Source organism: Parasteatoda tepidariorum, chromosome 7 (assembly GCF_043381705.1).
Source record: "Parasteatoda tepidariorum isolate YZ-2023 chromosome 7, CAS_Ptep_4.0, whole genome shotgun sequence".
Taxonomy (NCBI): Eukaryota; Metazoa; Arthropoda; class Arachnida; order Araneae; family Theridiidae; genus Parasteatoda; species Parasteatoda tepidariorum.
Genome location: NC_092210.1, coordinates 25,352,159 through 25,366,642, shown reverse-complemented (window position 1 = coordinate 25,366,642; position 14,484 = coordinate 25,352,159). Strand labels below are relative to the sequence as shown.

Genomic DNA, 14,484 nt, shown 5'->3' with positions numbered 1-14,484 from the left:
ATATATATATTTCCTAACGTGCATAAATTTAATATTAATTTTTTTATTCTTTCCCAGGTTTGTATCAATTTATTTATTTCTAAATTTCGCAAGTAAATTCTTCTTGTTCTCAAAGAACATTATGTATTTTAGTAGCTAATCAAACTTGGTTTGTTGTAAAAAAGTGAAATAAAATATCTCACTCTAAATATGAGGTAAACATGTACACTTTATTAAAAAAAATCATTTAAAAGATGCACATGAAGGGTACTGATTTTGAAATAGCCTGTAGGTAATAAATATGTTTTTTTTTTAATTTGCAATGTGTTTCTTTTAATTATAAATAAGGACGTAAAATAATTTTACTTTCCCAAAATTACGTATTAATTATTTTTAAGCATGTAAATAATTTGAAGAAATTTTACATTTAGGTAATTATTAAGAACAATATGAAATGTTTAAAATTAAAATCACAAATATACTTAAGAAAGTATTGATTGCTCTCTCTGAGACCTATGAGTACCTTTCAGCAATGCTTTTCATTTGTAAGAAATGAGCATAACGCATTTAATATGATATTTCGCTTGCAAAATATTAAAAAAATATATAGAGTCTCGGTGCTGCCATCTAGTGTGGCAGAAACTAGATATCCAAATTAACATGACCAACGGTATCTCACCCATTGTGGTGTTCCTGAAAGAGTGGATACCACCTCTGGAGAACCCACTAGGTCTACTCATCGGCAAGACCGATTGTGCAGCTCATTGGAAATAAAATAAAAAAATATTAAAAATATTTTAAAGTATACAATGCGTATAAATAAATAAACATTAATAAATAAATATAATCAATTTATATTTCACCAGAAGGGATTCTATTTTGTATGTAGCCTCAGCAATTCGAAACAGAAAGAATAAAATAACATTAATTACGAGAACGTTAATTTCTTTTTTTCTGGATTAACGCCACAATATTTCAAGTCATGTATTACTAGAACTGCAACAATAGATGTTTGCCCTCTTGTCATCCAATGGGATGGTTGGTATTTAGTTCCAGCCAACATTCATACGTTTCTTAAAGCGTCACAAAATTCCTTTCCATCATCCGTATTTACATTTATATTAAAATTGTCGTCCATGACAATAATTATAAATAAGTTCCTCATAAAAAGAACGTAAAAATACTTCAAAGTAACTTTATATAAAAACGTTAAAAATATATGCTAATAAAGAAATGAAAAAAACTCCGAAGAAGTTCCAAAATTAGTACTTGCACTTGCATTTTAAGAAGAAGAAGATCACGGATATCCACACACGTGACTTGGAACCTCAGCACCAGCTGACTGTTCATAAGCAGAATGGCGTGTAAAAATTGAGCTAAGTTTCTCCACCTAATTTGGAATTTTAATTAGCGTAAATTTAATTACATATAGCTCCGTATTGCACATCGAATTTGTTAAAATATTGTATGGCTGCGTCTCTTACATTACTTCGATTATTTATTTTCTTATGTATTTTATTGTTACCGTGATATATATTTGATCTGTGCACCTGGCAACTTCGATGCATAATTAATTTGTTTATATTCTACATGACTTCAATCTTGTCTTTGTGTTAAGAAATGTATAGTGAAATCTATATTCAAGTAAGAAATATATAATGAAAGAATTGAAATTTTAATGAAAGAATCTTTGTGTAACAATATAGAATGTGTCACTTAAAAGAATTGATACTTGTCGGGCTTGGCTTACTTGAAATAGAATGGAAAAAATAGTTGCTAACGTAAGCAAATGCCACTTTCTATCCCATTAGCGTCAAACTTTTTTTTATTGGATCTCACTGTGCTTTTTTTATGTCTGCTTATGTTAGTCTGATTTTTTGTGACTCTTACACAACTAGAGATGAGTCTGGTATGCAGCAATCACCCTGAACCCAGCCAGATTTTCATTGCCCGGTATCACCTGGACCCTTAAAAGAAAAACTCGCGAGGGTAGGTAACGATATTCCAAACACACATTCGAAATCACTCATGAAAACGTACTTAGCCTAAACAAACTTTAATTTTTATTAATGGATTTAGATACCTTGAGTCGCAAAATATGAGAGTAGCGGCAAACTTGTTCCAATAGAAGTGCCAAGAAAGTGAAGTGCCAAATTTAAACTTTTGCGTCTTTCCCTCATTTCTTTGGAACCACTTTAAAAGCTAATCGAAAACTTTTCCCGCTCAGTTTTAAATTTCGTTAATCGAAGGGTAATTTCACGTGAAAAATAATTCATAGTGATTATACGTTGTAATTTTTTTTTTAATTTTACAATGGTGATGCATAAAAATTTTTACATCATTTTGTGCTATCTGACTAAATAGTATGTGCTAGTACTATTCTGTACTAAGTGATAATATTCAAAGTTTGAGAGAAATTGGCTAAATGGCCTGAGTTATAAAATTTTTAATTTTCACTTCTCAAGGACTATTTCTCCGATTCCATTCTAATTTTGGATATTTTTACATTTTAAATTATGCTTTTCAAAATTAAGAATAAACTTTGTGACAAGCTGTGTGCAGTTTTTTAAACATTATGAAATTAAATAATAAATAAAAAATTTATAGAATATTATCTTTTACATCTTTGGACTAATGAGTTTTATAACTGCACACAATTTTTTTTATTTTCTTTAATCATCTTGGCAAAATACACGAAAAGTAAAATTAACATTATATCCCCAAACATACAACCACTGATTTGACAAAACTCTTGGAACCATTAATTCCATATTGAGTTTTTTTTTTATATTTTGAAGATCAGTAATCGAAATCCGTCCAAACAAAAGGGCATATTTAAACGAACAAAGAACGAGTTTGCATGATTTAATAACTTAAAATACGATCTGCACAAATTTACTAGCATATATAAAGTAAGTCTCTCACACCTATTAAGATTACATCTTAGAATGTAAGAAATCGATTATCAGAACAAAATTTATGCAGTTGTTCATTTTTCATTTTGAGCACTATACATTTAGACAGTAAGAAAATACATATTTTAAAAATACTTAATAAAAATAAGTCTTTGCCTCTCCAGTTTAAGAACTGGAGTAGAATCAGATATCACAATGTTATTTATTACATGTTATCTGTTTTATTATTAAAACACAGAATTTGCCGAACTGAACTGTTGTAAACTCAGTCTTGTAAGAAGAGATTCTGTAAATCCGAATGCCAATCATTAATTTCCACCCTCCCATCGAGAATGCAAACGATTTTTCCCTCAATGAATGGAACAATAAGCTAGGAGGATATAATTTTTCCTCCCTGCAGAAAATCTATACGGATTCCGGATCAAATTTCTTATTGCCTTCATACTATCCGAGTGTGTAGAATCAGTTTACTTTGGCGTGTGTTCTTATTTCGATCAGAAATCGTAGAACATATTTCTAGTTTGATTCATAAATGAAAATAAAGATAGGAATTAGAAGAGCTGTTCTAATGTATTACATGCTGATTAACCCTTTCGCATTTCTACGACAGCCTATTTACACCATTTTCTAAAGGTTCTCGTCAATAACGATTTTTGTCGCTAAATTTGGTGAATTTTCTTTTAAAAAAATTTACAAATAATTCATATTGAATATACTTAAAAAGAATATATTACTTCTACTTATAAATAAATAAAAGTACATGTGAAAGAAAGAATAATAGCAGATAAAAATGGACCAAACATATAACTTGTATGGGCCAAGCATATAAGTCAATACTCAATACTTTCATTTGTTCTAATAAACTAAAGGTTGCATTTTTATAGGAGCTTTTTTAGATAGATGAGGTGTAAGTGTTTTAAGAGCTTGATACCCAAAGCTGTAATTACTATCAGTAGCTTAAATATCTATTGTCTTTTGTAAATATTTTAAAATCTTGACACCAAGTCCTATCAATGGGTTAAACGTTCACTGTAAATATTTCAACAGCTTGATACCCTAAGCTACAATAGCAATCAACAGCTTAAACATTTATTTTCCATTGTACATTTTGAAAAGCTTGATACCTGGAGCTACAATTCCTATCAAAATCTTAAACATTCATCGTAAATATTTTAACAGTTTGATACCCTATGCTACAATTGCTATCAATAGCTTAAACATCTATTTTCCTATGTAAATATTTTAAGAGCTTGATACCAAGTCATATTAATGGGTTAAACGTTCATTGTAAATATTTTAACAGCTTGATACCCTAAGCTACAATTGCTATCAATAGCTTAAACATCTATTGTCCATTGTAAATATTTTAGAAGCTTGATACTTGAAGCTACCATTGCTATCAGTAGCATAAACATCTATTGTTAACAGAATACAAATTCTGAGATTTAGCACTTCTTAATTTTGAAAAATACTAAAACAAAAATGTACAAAAGTATCTTGTTTGAGTGTTTTAAATCTCAAGAAAGAAACTTTTTCCTCAAGGGCATATATAGTAAATCACTCAAATCAGAACTAGGGAGATGGTAGTTAAAATACTGGACCCAAATATTTAATCCTGGCTTCTTTGGAAATTCGACTCCAATTCACACTTAAAAAATTATATCGTCGGTGAGTACTTAAATCTGGACACTGCTCAAAATGCATGTTTACGTAAATGAACAAAGCTGGCCTTTACAAAAACCTTAACTTTGTGGTTGTTTGAGGTTGACAGGTGTTAAAAATACACATTTGAGGTAGAAAATGAGGTTACGTTTTGCCCCAAATAACCTCATCAATAAACTTCAATTTCAACCTTATTTACACCCCATAAAATCAACCTCATACATAGCTCAGCAATACTTTAAATTAAAATTGATATTCACACCTTAAATACACTTAATTACTTGAAATGTAGAATAGTAGCCTGTATACCTCAAAAAACATCTCTCTAAGCTTGTTTCTCTAAGATAAATTAATATCAATTTCAAGTGTGAATAAAAGAACCTCATACAACTTGATTATAAGCTTTAGGAGGTTGCTTTTTATTGTTGTTTTTAAAGTTAACCTCAAGTAAATTTCAAATCAATCTCAAATCAATCCTGATACTTCAACGCAACCTCAAATCAATCTTGATACTTCAACACAACCTCAAATAAACCTCAAATCAATCTTAATACTTCAACACAACCACACAAAATAAGCACTAACTATAATCATTACCCGGCAGAAGGTCACCTGCAGCTTTGGCGTCACTTAGCTGCAGGTGACGTAACAAACCATGTCTTCCGGAATCTATACGATAAAATGAATTTTAAAACTCTTGTTGTTACTTATGCCACTTGCCCATACCAACACGCCTGCTTGGGAATCAAGCAAATTTTTAAAGCAGATGGCTCGTTTCCTGATTTTAACCTGAACCAGAGAATGATCAATCTCCAATTAAGTACCCTAAATGGTATTGATTAGTTATAGGAACTTGGAGGACTTTGTGACCCTGACAGATTGCACCTGTCACCATTTAATACACGGGGATTCTTCACCAGGCGGATTTTAACTCACATTCTCAAAAAGACAAGCCATACTTCCTACCAACCAGACTTTTAAAACTCTTAATTCCTAAGACACAAATTTACTACTATGATTAATATACTCTCGGCAATTTTGCAAACATAATTGTTGACTTTTAAAGCCTTTCAGAATAAAAGACTAATTTAATGAAATATACTAGGTGATGCATGCAAATGAACGATATCACATTACGAACTTATTTGGTTTCGTTAGCTTATTCTTTAACCCTTTGACACAGAATTTTTATTAAACATATTTTTCATACTTTTTTTATTACGTTGTAGTAATTTAGATCAAAATGAGTAATAATGTGTAATTAAATATGTATATATAATTAAATATTAATACTTAAATTAAATATGATAATTAAATTTGATAATTAAATGCAATTAAATATATAATGAAAATAAGTAATTAATATTATATTTAGAGTTTTAGTAATTTATGGTTTTGAAATACAATATGAAACAGCGGTGTCTCTATCTGCGTTAAAGGTAAAATCTTCCAAACATGGCTCAATAGCGGTCCAAATGTTTACTAGAGAATGATTTAGGTATGAATTAACGCAATATTTTACAGTTTTCTAGATTAAAAGGTGCTTTTTGCAAAAACTTATGAAAATCGTTTACTCTTAGATAATATAGGAAATAATTTTTAAAACCCAGTTTATTTTATTTTGATACTTATGAAGTTAACAAATGTAAATATGTTACCATCAATTAATACTTCGTAATTTTGTAAGCAAAACTTGAAAAAATCAGTCAAATATTATCCAAATAAATAGAAGAAGTACTTTAAAATAAAAGTATTATAATTTCATGAAATAAAAGTTTTTAAAATTAATGCTTAAATTTTGGAGAAAAATAAGTAATGCTATGTTAATTTCTATATACTTTCTAATCTTAATAATAATAATAATATAATATAGTGATTGTTATGGCCTGAAGTTAAACATTTCCGAAAGGGGTATTTTTGCATCAAACTCTTCGTATTGTTTCTAAATAGGTACTTTACAAGCGTTCAAAAGTTTCACTAGGGTACAACGCAATACACAGTTATATTTTATTTTGTAAAAGGATATCAGTGTAGTTTGGAAAAAAGTGTTTTCCAATACAATTTAAAAATATGGCTAACAATTATCAGGCCCAAGTTAGTCATATAAATCACTTTTGAACGCAGAATATCTTTTTAAAAAACCATACACGAATTATTAATATTTTATGTCTTAATATTAAAGTTTCACTAACAATACGGAAGATATTGATGCTTATTAATGTAGACTAACTCATTAAACCAGTTTATCTTTATAAATCGATCGCAATCGTGATGATTAACGATTTGTTCCTTCCTTGAAAGAACAGAGTAAACGCATAAGTTCAACTGTACATTTTGCCAATAGAGAAAATTAATGATCTTTTACTAAACTTCATCTTTTAAAACTTATCCTGTTAATAGTTTCCTTATATCCTGTTTAACATTTGTCATAAATTTAATTGAAGATAAATGCGCAGCGTTTAATTACATTTTCGTCATAAATTCTACACTCGATTTAGAGATACTGAATATTTTAATTAACGCATATTGATAATGTATTTTCAGAACTGTAATAAAATATATTGTATTAACTGTAGGGCTAATCTGGACTGGAAGCAGCATATTTTTGCGAAGGAATTAAAAAAAACTATTGTAACAATAGAACAACAATAAAGAATTGCTTTTATTTTTATAACTTTATGAGATAACTTTATGAGATAAGTTGAAATAATACTTAAAAATAGGGTCATTCACTTATATAAATAGTGATTCACTTCAAATAGTGATTCAGTGATGATTATAACACTATTTTTTTTTTTTAATTTGGAGATGAAGATTCAGCGTCAGCCTCTCAATGAGGTGACCCAGGCTCGAATCCCAGCGATTCTGATCCCGGCTTCCATTAACCCCAATGCTGACATGAAATATCCTCAGTAGTAGATGGATCATGGGTTTAAGTCCCCTTGCCGTCAGGCTAACCCTGAGAGATCTTCCTGGTTTTCATCTCCTTGTATCGCAAATGAGGGATACTTCCATCAAAAAGTCCTCCACAAGGACTAGATTGTCCCAATGCTTGATCCAGGAGTTCAATTGTCTTCCGGATTGGGTTCAAATTTACAAGGCTGTGGAGTGGAACACTAATAGTTCTAAACTCAGAATTGAGTCAGCTGTTCAACGCCGGTTATAAAATAAAATAAAATTTAGAAGCTGTAAATCATTAACTATAAGATAATTTATTCCACGAAAATCAAATTTACAAATTGAAGCACTAGTTTCTAAACCAACTTGATGCACTATTATTTTTAAATTAACTTTTTTTTAATCTTAGTCTCTCGTCTTAATTGAGCATTTGGAAGATGCCGAGTAGTTTTTTAATTATGTGAAACTTTTTGCAATATAAAACTTATTTTCAGAAAAATTTCTTTATCTGAATCTTTACTTTTTAAAATTATTTCCAGCCCCACTAAATGAAATAAAATAATGAAAATAATTATGTACAAAAAATTTTGATAATCTTTTTTATCAGAAATTTATAATTGGTGAAGCACCAGCAATCACAAAACAGGCTCTTCAATCTTAATTCACTTAACTATTTTATCTCAAACAAAAAAAATAATTAAACTCGATTTGCAATTTTAAAAAATACATAAAAATTAATAAAAATTTCAATATTTAGATACAGTATAGGTGATTTTTAATGAAAAAGATTTTACCAATTCATAGTTGTTTTTGAATTCTTTATTTTTTTCCCCTTTAGAATATCATCAGTGGTATAAAACGATTAAATCTGATCACTGAACTAATACAGTGCCCTACAATAAAGGAAGAAACACTTTCAGTTTTTAGTTTTCTTAAAATTTCTCAAAAATTATTTTAGGACTATTTTGTAACTTCAGAGGTATTTAGCTCATGCGATTTTTCATACTTAGCCATAGGGTTCAAGGATTTGAAGGACCGACAGTAAATTGCGAAAGAAAACAAGTATTTTTGAACACCCTATGCCAGAAAATCAGACAATAAGATTGTAACTTGTGCAGATTATTTGATTGTTATTTGCAACAGCTGCATAACATTTTGTAAACCCAGCTTAATTATTTTTAGAAATATGGATATTTTCATAAAAAAACTAATTTTGGTCTTAACTTTTTTTTTGTTACAACTTTAAAAACATTTTATAAAATTGAACAAAAAATTTTTTAAATGTTACAAAATTACAAAATTATTGTTTTAAAATTTGAAAAAAAAATCGCTTAAAAACTGATCAAGGTATGAGTATTTAAAGTAGTTTTTTCATACTGCACATGCATGGAAAAATTTTAAAAAATTTTTTAATTTTTTAGTGAATCGTATTTGGCAACTAAAGAATATAGTCTGATTTGAATATCTTAAAAATTTAAAAAGTTTCAGGCAAACTTGTTTTAGTATTTTTCAAATGAAAGCTCAAAATGATAAGGGGTTTTCTACTAATTTCATTTTGCATTCCGAAACAAAATTTATTAAAAAGGATAGGACCAATTCCTTAATAAAGTATGAAATATTTCAAATATTTTTTTCCTTACATAATCACATATTGCTGTCCGGTTGTCATAGGGTAATGTAATTTGTAATACTACAAAATTAAGGCTGTAGAAAACCCCTGATCATTTTGAGTTCTTTTTTTTAAAAATAAAGCACGAAAGCTACTTTAAAAAATTGCTTGAAACTTTTTAAATTTTTGAGATATTCAAAGAAGATTTTTTTCATTAGCTACTAAATACGATTCAAAACTAAATTATGAAAAAATTAAAAAAATTTTCATCGGCATACGAGGTATAAATCAACTATCTTTAAATACTCATATCCTGCAGTTTATAACGATTTTTTTTTTCAAATTTTGAAACAAAATTCTTGTAATTAATTTTAAATTGTTCCAATTTTTTTTTGTTAATTTTATTGAATATTTTAAGTCATAGCAAAACACGTAAGGCAAAAAATTAGTTTTCTTATAAAAATCTCCATAAATATTTATTTTAGGTTCACAAAATTTTCTACAGTTGCTGCAAATGACAACCATAGTAATCTATACAAGTTACGAGTTTATTGCTTGACTTTCTGGCATAGAGTGTTCAAAAATACGTGTTCTCTTTCGTAATTTATTGTTGATTCCTCAAACCTCTAAATGTTTTACACTTTATTACTTACACTTTACACTAAGCATCGCATGATTTAAACATCTCTGAAGTTACAAGAAAATCCTCTAAATATTTCTTGAGAAATTTTTTTAAAAAAATGTCTAAAACTGAAAGTACAAAAAGTTCCATTACTATAGAGTAATGTAAAAATAAAATTTAATTGAAAAAGTAAAACTAAGCATAAACAGGAATTTATGATAAAGATTGGGGAAGGTTTTTATTTGTTTATTAACTTATTCATTTATTTATTTATGTATTATTATCGTAAATTCTGTCGAAAATAAATTCCCAATTTCAAATAAGAGAAAGTAAAATTTGATAACTTCATGGTACATTAAGCGACTTATAGAAAAAGATACGAGAATCAAAACACATAAATGCAAAGAAACGGAAGAAAAAAAATTTAATCATTTTTTTCTACAAAAAGATTTTTTTCTAGAAAATCATAAAATAGCTTAAATATACTGCATGAAAAAATAAGCCCGAAACAAAAGTAAAAGAAATAATGATAGATTATTATGACAAACATTTCATACCACAAAAGAGGAAGATGATGATGATAATTTTGCGTGATATCTTAACTCCTATCAGGGCAAATGATTTTCTACGTAAATATGTTTTTGAGTATTATTTTTGTGTGAAGCTTTTTTCTACCACATTTCTCTCCAAATTGTGGTTTATACAAATTTTGGTACTTGTCTTGTTTATTCTTGAAAAAATTGCTACGCATGATTATAAAAAAGAGATTAGTTTTACGATTTTCTATTGGAAATGTAGGTAATTTCCTTAAAATTTAATATTTGCATCAAATTAAATGTGCGTCTCAATGAATAATAAAATATAACCTTAAGCAATAAACCACTCACATTGCCATTGCAAGCATTTAAATTCATGCTCTAAAATCTAAAAAGATAAGTGTTATTTTAATATTTTTATTAGATATTAAAATGATTAAATACTTTTTAATACTTTTAAGCATCCCTTTGAACCATGTAGTTTTAAATAAAAAAAAACTGCATTTGTATGGAATCAATCGATAGTTTTTGCGGAAGGAAAAATTAAATTTTATTAGTTACAAAATGTATGGCTAATTCATTTTATTATTTTTTTATTTTATGACCGACGTTGAGCAGCCGACCCAAAATGAGTTAACGTCTAAAACTCGGTGATTTTATATTTTTTAACCCAACTCCAAAAGACAAGGGACCGCATTGAGACAAACTAGTCTTCATGAATGACTTTTTTGTGTAACTAACCCGCATTTACGTTACATGGAAAGGAAAACCACGAAAACCTACCACAGTCAGCAGACGGCAAGGGAATTCTAACCCATGATCCGTCCGCCACTGAGGCTATTTTACGTAAACACTGCGGTCAGCGTGAGTCGAGAGAATAATTAGTATTAACTAGCCACCGCTTAGATTTGAACCTGGGTCATTGAGAGGCGAACACTGTGTTCCTTGAGCCACCATGGCTGTGGTCAATACGCAAAAAATTTTTTATATTACCGTTTAAAATTATGTAGTTTTAAAAGAAGTAAACGTTTGTGCGTTTAACAATTTAAAATCTTTCAATAATCATTAAGTAAAATAATGAAAATTTTAATGAATAACAATGATGAATAAATTTTTTCTAAGAGAAATGTGTTGGATAAACAAATTTTATAATTTTGTAAAACTCTTTTGATTATCTTAAATGGCACTAAAGACTAAAGAAATACGCAAGAAATCAAACTTACTTTAAAGAGACTAAACGACAGCTTTTTGAATATGTTAATTAATGGATACGATATTTTTTGGATTGCAAATGCACCCAATATTTTGCGCGGTCAAAAATCCGAATTCCTCGAAACACGGGTAAGTTTATTCAGAAATTTTACGTTAGACACTATAAAATCATCGATGCATAAATTAATAAATATATTTAAGATCCTCAAACCTTAGAGTGTTCCTCAAACCTTAGATCCTCAAACCTTAGATCCTCCACGTTAGAGTGTTAAAATAGATCAAAAATTATGATTAGATCAAAAGTTATTTAAGTGCTTCATTTTTTTTTTATTCTGTAAATTGTACAGTGAATAAACTGAAATTCAATTGAAATATAATTTATAACATGCTTAATTTTTCCGCAATAAAACGTTCCTTAGAACTTGCTATTTAAAAATTTCAAAAAAATCTCATATTGAGGCTCTGTGCCTGTTTGCTTCGCTCACCGATCTCCATGATTCTTATTTTGAATCATTAACTGTTTTTTTTAAAACAGATATTCACTTCCAATAGTTACAACCAACAGTTTAAATACCAACAGTCCTAATGTAGTTTATTGTGTAATAAAGAAATATCATAAAATTAGTTTATAGCAAACACTACTCTAATTTTAATCTTTAATTTAGAAAAATGATAGAAATAAATTGCAAATAATAGTAACAAATGCTAAGAAACTATGCTAAACAATTATTACAAGTAAGTATCAAGTTAGGAACAAAAAGAAACGTCTACAAATGTATAACTTTCATTATTTTTATGCAGATTGCTACCAAAGATATTTCTCTGAGAGAAAGCTGGATCATAAGATAGGGTTTATCACGATCTGATGATCATTTTAATCTGATTTTATGAACATGAAAACAAAATTTTAATGCTGTAAAAAAGAACCTAAACAAAAACTTGCATTTTTGTTAAATTATGTAAATAACAACTAAGTAAGAAAGCCTATTTTAACTTAGTTGTTATTTACGTAACAACTAAGTTAAAATATGCTTTTTAACTTAGAGCACAAGGTTTCGTAGCAGATTAAGGAAATCAATGGGTTTTTTTCCCTGAGATTTATTCTAAAGGGATTTTCTCTTTCAGATACTTAAATCTATTATTACTAATTTCATTAAAGAAATTAACCGCTCAGACAGTATGGTGGATGCAGTTTTGGCCTACCATGGCTTCAGCATGGCCAACGCTTCAGCCGGTTATTGATTCCCTGTGCCAAAATCTGGGTGTTTGATCGGATTGCACCATTATCTTTAATTGTTAGAAGAAATATTACAGCGATTCAAAGTCTGCAATGATGAATGGAAAAATCAATCATCATCTCTTATTTTTGTTATCAAGATGGGAAGTCAATTACGAAAATGGCGCCAGTCGAATAAAAATTCTTAAGTTTTGTTAAGTACATTACATTCAAACGGAACTCGTTCGTAAGATCAACAAGTCCGAATTTCGCAGATATACATAAAAATAAAAAGAATTCTAAATGAATAATTTTAAAAATTTTGCAAATGTTTAAACTTTGGATCTGAGGGGCTGTACCACGTCAAAACATTCCAGTTCTACCTCGATTAATTCAATTACAAAGTGTCAGTGTAATCCCTAACAGTCACTTAAGAGCATAGGAAGTGATCCATTATTAGTGATTAATCGAGAAAAAACGCTGCCAAAAGTAAGGCCTGCCTTTCGTATCTGAAGTTTTATAATTGGACATAAAAACTAAACCCCAAAACTGCCGTTTCCGTTTAATACAACTCTGTAATTGAATCATTTTTATGCTAATATGAAAGCAGTATACAGAAAAGAGGATTAAAAATAGATTTTAATATTTTGCCATCGCTTTCGCTTTACAGACAAGTGATAATGCGTGACGAAATTCTTCCCTGCAGTTTGTGTCAATAAAACATGAAATGGTAGTAAGATGCATATTATTATGTAACTATTTTTGCAGAAAATATGATGAGTTCTCATGAGAATAACCTATTAGCAGTTAACTAAAATAAACTCATTGTAAAATTTAAAAACAAAAATAACTGCAATAAAAAAATTTCTATTAGAATTTTATCGTTATAAATTACCACTCTTCAATGATATGGTATAACAATCACTTTCGGTTGGAACAAATCTAATTGAATAAGCTGTTACATTTATTGAGACAGGAAAAGACTAGGTATAATTACATTTGTTTTGTATAATATTTATTAAAAATAACTAATTTATTAATTTAAAAAGGGATAAGGAATTATTGAATATGAAAATAAATTTTACAAAACAAAGGAAATTCAAACGCCAGGAAATATGTAAATACATGGAATGGCCTGACATGCACTTTCCTCAATTGTACTTTAATGGTCTAGAATCCTCTCTCATCTAATCTCGTTCCCAGCTGTTTTAGAGCCGGAAAAGGTTCGTTGTCTAAGAGAACTGGGTGTAATTTGCATTCTTTTACTTTCTTAGCTTCTTTAAAACCTTGGAGTCTATGGAGAATATTTTTCGTTATTTTTACAGGAACTATCCAGTAGTTTAACTTAAAAATTTCCAGTAGATTCTTATTTATTATTACAGAAAAATATTTTATAAGGTAAAATATATCTGCATATTTTTACATAAATACCCATTAATAAATGTACCTAATAAATGTACCTAATTTTTTTAATAAATTTCATATTTTTTTTGTCGTAAAAAATACATTTTTCTGCTTTTTACATTAAGTTGAAAATATTTTACGTACAAAAATAATGCGATTGATTTGTCCTTGAAAGCCAGTCTTCCATACATTACCCTATTAGGAGCCTATTGGTTAAATGATTTCAAGTAAAGAATTATTTTGCTAATAAACTGTATCTCTAAGACACACATGACATATACAAAAAAAAGAAAATAATCTCAACTAAGTCATAAGATTCTTACTTTGCTTCATCACGTAGAAGATATTTTTTTTTACCTCAATAACAAATGAAGTATAAAAACTTTAAACATGATTATATATATATATATATATATATATATATATATATA

The 14,484-nt window shown here is 28.5% G+C and overlaps 1 protein-coding gene across 1 annotated transcript in view; it reads left to right on the top strand.

The window, feature by feature from the left end:
• The first annotated feature begins 7,919 nt into the window (after nt 1-7,919).
• Nucleotides 7,920-14,484, top strand: part of LOC107450559 (NADH dehydrogenase [ubiquinone] 1 alpha subcomplex subunit 8) — a 204,175-nt gene continuing 197,610 nt past the window's right edge. The window contains exon 1 of the mRNA XM_071183198.1: nt 7,920-7,923. The gene's annotated coding sequence lies outside the window, so the exon portion shown is untranslated. The remainder of the gene's footprint in view (nt 7,924-14,484) is intronic.